The sequence below is a fragment of the Rutilus rutilus genome (assembly GCF_951802725.1).
Source record: "Rutilus rutilus genome assembly, chromosome: 13".
In the NCBI taxonomy this organism is placed as follows: Eukaryota; Metazoa; Chordata; class Actinopteri; order Cypriniformes; family Leuciscidae; genus Rutilus; species Rutilus rutilus.
In genome coordinates this window covers 35,636,306-35,642,612 of record NC_140218.1, presented here as the reverse complement: position 1 = coordinate 35,642,612, position 6,307 = coordinate 35,636,306, and positions in this window count along the sequence as shown.

Below are 6,307 nucleotides of genomic sequence, written 5' to 3'. Positions count from 1 at the left end.
ATATACATTTTCAAAAAGATTTCAGTAACAACTAAGCTAGAGAAAAATATATTGATTATCATGTTACTTCAAATGTTTCCATTCGTTATGATGATATGAAATGAGATAATAGTAAAACCATGAAGCCATTTGGAGCGTTTCGCTTTTCCAAAATATGATGCATTCAAACACGATCGCGATCAAAAATATGATACATTCAAACGCGATCGCGATCAAAAATATGATACATTCAAACGCGATCGCGCTCAAATATAAAACATTATGGTTAGGCCTACCATATACATATCTACGTTTGAGCAGATATCCACAAACACAGTAACAGTAAACACGGGTCTAAATATTATAATATTCACCATATATCTAGCAACAGTTCAACTGCAATGTGAAATTTATGCAACAATAACAAACTAATATGTAAGAATTTCTTACCTTATCTTTCTTGTCTTGAAATCGCGTTCTTCTTCTGGGGTAAAGCCAATGTAAACTCACGTCTTTCAAACTCGACGAAAAGCAGAGACTGATGAAGTGTTTTGTTTTTGAGGTAATGAGCGCGTTCGCGTTCCATGTGGAAATTTGCATGTGAATATCTTTTGCGCGAGTAGGCGTGGCCAAATTAACTGTAATGAGCAAGCGTTTGAGAAGCTGGACATCTTGTTGGTTTTATACAAATTACTTAAACAGAAAATATTTGTTTTCAGTTTGAATCCGATCATTTAAAAGTACACACTTAAATGTTTATAAAGGTATATGGCTCATAAATGTGTGACAAGTATTCGCTGAGTTTTGTTTCAGTTTATAGACGTGCTCAAGAAAAAAAAGTTCACCGCGACGGAGAGGCAGAACGCACACCCTGTTTATTTTCTTTATTTTTCAAAAGCACAATGTTTTGATTTGATTGTAAGTGGACACATACAAAAGTAGAAATATCACAGATTCTTTTTTTATATTTATTTTTTCTGTATGACCATAAATGACGGAGTAATTTAAGTTTAAAGTGCTACAATGTAAAAAAAGTCCAGCAAAACGCGGGGGCGCGTTTTTCGACCTCAGAGGGTTAACACTCCCTGTGGGAGGTCAGCGGGTACCCGTTGATGGCCCACACATGGAGGGACCACAGCTCTGGGTGAGGATGCCAGATCGAGCCGTTGGCTTGAGAGAGGAGATCCCTCCTCAGAGGCACTGGCCACGGGGCGGTGCTCGCTAACTGCATCACAATTGGGAACCAAGGTTGGCTCATCCAAAGTGGGGCTACAAGCAGCACTGAGCATCCTTCTTCCCTGACCCGTTCTACCACCTGAGTCAGGAGGGAGACGGGGGGAAAAGCGTAGAGAGGACGGCGAGGCCACTCGTGGGTCAGCGCGTCCTTGCTCTTCGAGAAAAATTCTGGACAGTGAGCGTTTTCTTGAGACGCGAACAGGTCTACTTCCGCTCTGCCGAATTACTTCCACAGCAGCTGGACTGTCTGTGGGTGCAAAGACCATTCCCCTGTCGGAACCTGGTTCCTGGACAGTCTGTCTGGTCCTATATTTAGGAGCCCTGGCACGTGTGCTGCTCTCAGCGAGAGCAGGTTGCTGCGGGCCCATATCAGGAGGCGCCTGGTTAGCCTGTACAGAGTCAGGGACCTGAGGCCGCCCTGGCGATTTATGTAGGACACCACTGAGACGTTGTCTGAACGTATTAGCACGTGGTGTCCCTTTATGAGGGGACAAAAGCGCGTGAGCGCTTTGCTCACTGCCAACATTTCGAGGCAGTTGATCTGTAAGAGCTTCTCCTGCTTTGACCATTGGCCAAAAAGCGGTCTGCCCTCGAGCAGCGCTCCCCATCCCGAGGTGGATGCGTCCGTGGACACCACCATCACTCTCGAGAAAGTCCCCAGGCTTACACCTGATTGGTACCAGTCTTTTGCCACCCAAGGTTTCAAGGCTGCAATGCACGCTTGATTGACCTTGAAGTGAAGCCGACCGGAGGCCCACGCTGTGCGTGGTACTCTCTTTCTGAGCCAGAACTGCAGTGGGCGCATGCGCAGAAGGCCCAACTGGAGAACTGAAGATGCTGAGGCCATCAGACCTAGCATCCTTTGAAATGTTTTGAGAGGGACTATCGCGCCGCAGCGGAACGAGCCGGCTGCACGCCGAATGTCCAGTGTGCGCTGAGATGACAGGCGTGCTGTCATTAGCAGCGAGTTCAGCTCTATTCCCAGAAAAGATATAATCTGTCTGGGGAATAGCGAGCTCTTTTCCCAGTTCACTGCGAGACCGAGATTCTCGAGGTGATCGAGTAAAATGGTCCTGTGCTCCACGAGCTCCGAGTGAGATTGGGCTAGAATCAGCCAGTCGTCCAGATAGTTCAGCACTCGTACACCCCGTAGTCTGAGGGGTGCGAGCGCTGCGTCCATGCACTTCGTAAATGTACGGGGTGCCAGGGACAAGCCGAAAGGCAGGACTGTGTACTGATATGCCTGGCCCTCGAAGGCGAATCTCAAAAATCGCCTGTGACGTGACGCTATCTGTATTTGAAAATACGCGTCCTTTAGATCTATTGACACAAACCAGTCCCCTCGGCGGACATGCGCGAGGATTTTTCTGGTCGTGAGCATCCTGAACTGGCGCTTCAGAAGCGCTCTATTCAGCTGCCGCAGATCTAGTATGGGTCTGAGACCCCCGTCTTTCTTGGGCACCAGGAAGTATCTGCTGTAAAGCCCCCCTTCGCTTTGAGCTTGAGATAGGGGTTCTATAGCCCCTTTGCTCAGCAGTTTCAGAATCTCGGCTCGAAGTAGATGAGCTACTTTCGATTCTACCGTGGTCTCGACGCGCGCCATGAAGCGGCGAGGGCGCCGGCAAAACTGCAGAGAATAGCCTTCTTTTATGATGTTCAGCACCCATCTCGAAACCCCGGGAAGCTTTTCCCACGCAAGTGCGCGAGTAGCTAGGGGCTAGATGCGAAGCACGCTCTGATCGGCTCGCGATACAGCGGCTTTTGTGTGCTGTGACATAAGCGTCGTGCTCATGACATCTGAGGCAGGGGGCGCGCTGATAACAGCGGGGAGAATGCCCGCGCTCGACTCCTCTGCAGTGTCTAACTGAGAGGGGGAGGGCTGGGCTAGTCTCATGTCTGTGTGTGGGAGTGGGCGCAGAGCAGCGGGCACAGCGAGCAGAGCGTATGCATACTGGTCCTGTATTTACAGGGACCGTGAGACATGTGGGAAGTAGCGTTTGTGGGCACTGAGTAGTGGGCACGTTTGCTACGTTTAAAGCGCAATCGATCTGAGTCGATTTTATGTGCGCGAGCCCTGTGTGAAGGGCTGTGCTTGTGTGTAGGAATGGGCACTGAGTAGTGGGCATTTTTTCTACACATGAAACACCGTCGGCCGTGGCCGGGACACCAGAAAATACACTCTTTAAGGCATTTATCTGGGTAGCCGTAAAAACGGCTTTTTTGTGCAGGCAAGCGGGCAATGGAACCGGCTTGTTGGCTGCTAAATACGCTGGACCAGTCACATTTCCTGGAACTGGACGAGCGGCAAGCTTTGGTGGAAGTCCGGCCGCAGCGGGACTTGGACACCGTCGCTTTCCTTGGCGTGCTAGGACGTTTTCGGGGCCTCTGGCTTCAACGCAACCTTTTGCCGCGGGCCACGCGGGGCGGGGCGGCGGCCGGATGAGCGAGAGCGCGGTCTCGAGCTCTGGGTTTGGCGGCGTTGTGAAGAGGAGGCGATGGGCGGAGGCTTAGGCTGTGAGCTCTGAGCAGACGGTTTGGCACGGCCTGCTGCAGAACTGGAGCGCTTCGGGAGGAAGTGCCTCATGGCCTGGGTCGCTTTCTGTACCTCAGCGAACCTATCGGCGAAGTCTTTGACAGAGGTTCCGAAGAGGCCGGCAGGGGAAAGCGGCGCGTCGAGGAACGCGGTGCGTTCTGACTCAGTCATGTCAGAGAGCGTAAGCCACAGATGTCTCTCAGACACGGTGAGCGAGGCCATGCTCCGTCCAATGGCCTGTGCTGCTGACTTGGTGGCGCGAAGAGCGAGGTCTGTAGCGCTCCTCAAGTCCGGCACGCAGATTGCGTCAGGTCCTCTCTCATCCAGCTTACGGAGGAGATCGGCCTGGTATATCTGGAGCGTGGCCATGGTGTGCAACGCTGACGCGGCCTGCCCGGCGGCGGAGAAAGCGCGGCGGAGCAGGGCTGACGTCGTGCGGCAGGCTTTTGAGGGCAGCGCCATCTTAGCACGCCGTCCAGCGGAGGGCGGGCATAAGTGAGCTGCAATAGCCTCTTCGACCGGCGGCAGGGAGTGGTAGCCTCTGTTCTTTGCGTCGTCGACAGCGGAGAACGCCAAAGAGACAGAGGATCGTTTCCTGGCCGAAAAAGGGGAGCTCCAAGACTTAGTGACTTCTTCATGAAGCTCAGGAAGAAAGGGCGCTGGCTTGGATGCAGGTGAAACGCGCTCCCCAGGCAGGAAGTAGCCGTCCAGCCGGTTGTGAGCAGGCTGCTCAGGCGTAATCCACTCGAGGCTGAGGCTCGCCGTGGCCTGAGTGAGTACGCGCATGAGCTCCGCCTCAATGCTCGCTCTCTTCCCCGTAGAAGCACGGGCAGGGGGGGCGGGATCCTCAGAGCTCGCCCAATCCTCACTGCCTGATGCTAGGAGAGAGCAGGAATCCCCCTCTCGCAGCAGCGTGTCGATCTCATCAGCGTCATCGACAGAAGCGGAGGCAGACCGCGGCCGCTGTCCGTCCGGAAGTGAAGCTGATGAAACCGGAGAAGCAGGCGGGCGCACCGGCGAGCTTTGACGGCTGGGAGATTCGCTGAGCGCGGTGCTTTTTACGGCGCGGCACAACAGCAGGTGTGGGCGCAGTCTCGCTGAACAGTGCCAAGCGAGTCCTCAGAGTCACTAATGGAAACAGCTCGCAGTGAGGGCAGCCGCCGTCAGCGAGCGCGAGAACTGCGTGCTCTTGACCCAGGCAGGAAGCGCATATGACATGGCGGTCCCCGTCGCTGAGTGCGCCTTTGCACGAGCCACAAGCAGGCATCTTGAAAAAGACGCAGCTCTTTTAGATAGTGTGAGTCGCGCCGGCGAACACACACACACACACAGTGCAATAAAGGATATGGGCGCTGGATAGCGCAGCAGGAAGGCGATGAAGGCGGCGCGGCCAGCAGCTTCGTCGACTCGTCCCTTCGTCGACGCGAAGCGCCCTCATTGGGTCTGACGTCACTCTAGGTCTCGCTCGATAGGCTTAAGCAGTTGCCAGCAGACCAGCCAATAGGCGCGCGAGCTGCCTCGCCTATGTCTGTATGCTGCCGCAACGCGTTTTACATTAATACAAAATTAAGGATAATTTTTTGGCTTCAGTATTCTCGTGGAAAAGGATTTTCCCCTAGCGTATTCTACGCAGTACGAGAGAATCTCTCATAAGAGAACCCCTCAGTACTTCACATTTGTACGTCAATAGTTAACGAATGTACTTCCTTACAGTCAACCACAGCTTATTCTGAAAATGAAACAAGCACAATCTATTGTCACAATATTAAAGGATTTGTTGCTAACTACAGCTGGGTCTCATATCTGTCAAGACAGAAGAAGGCAAACAAGTAACGTTTGTAAACAGGATTTACTGAACACAATATGTTACTCAGCAGATGAGCAGGTGAGTTGTTGAAGATTAAAGTAGAGCTCTTGTTAGCTGGGTTGACTGAGTTTCTTATCTGGTTTTGGTTGTAGATGATGAAGATCTGGACAGAAGACAGAAGATGAAGAAGTTGCCTAGCAACTGTGACAGCTGCCGATGATGAGCGGGAGTACTGTTTGTCCTGGACTGGTTTAAAAAAAAAAGGTATATTTGACTTTATTTATTTATCATTTTCTGTTTTTATGCTTTAAATGCATAAAAACAAAACAATATGAAAACCTGCCTAAATATGTTCACCATGGTCAAGAGAATAAAAATCACATCTTGGTAAGGTACAAGTAAACATTTGAACCGCTTTATGTGTATTTAGTATTTTCATAAGTATTACATTACTCAAGTAAACCCAATACTTATCTACATTTTAAAGTGTACTCCAGCAATTAAGGACGCAGCTTCTGAATTGGGACGCAGCAAACCAGTTTAACCTACCTGGCCACGGTCTTGACTAAGCCGGAAATACATCCCCACCATCTTCTCCAGTAAAATAAAAAACACAAAAATAAAAATGACCAATTCTCGCTCCATTATCATATTAGAATGCCGTGTAATATGGCAGCTCTCCTCTCGCACTGTTGCTCTGCGATTCATAATCGGAACACCTGGTGGCGCAATTACAAATCCTACGAAAGCTA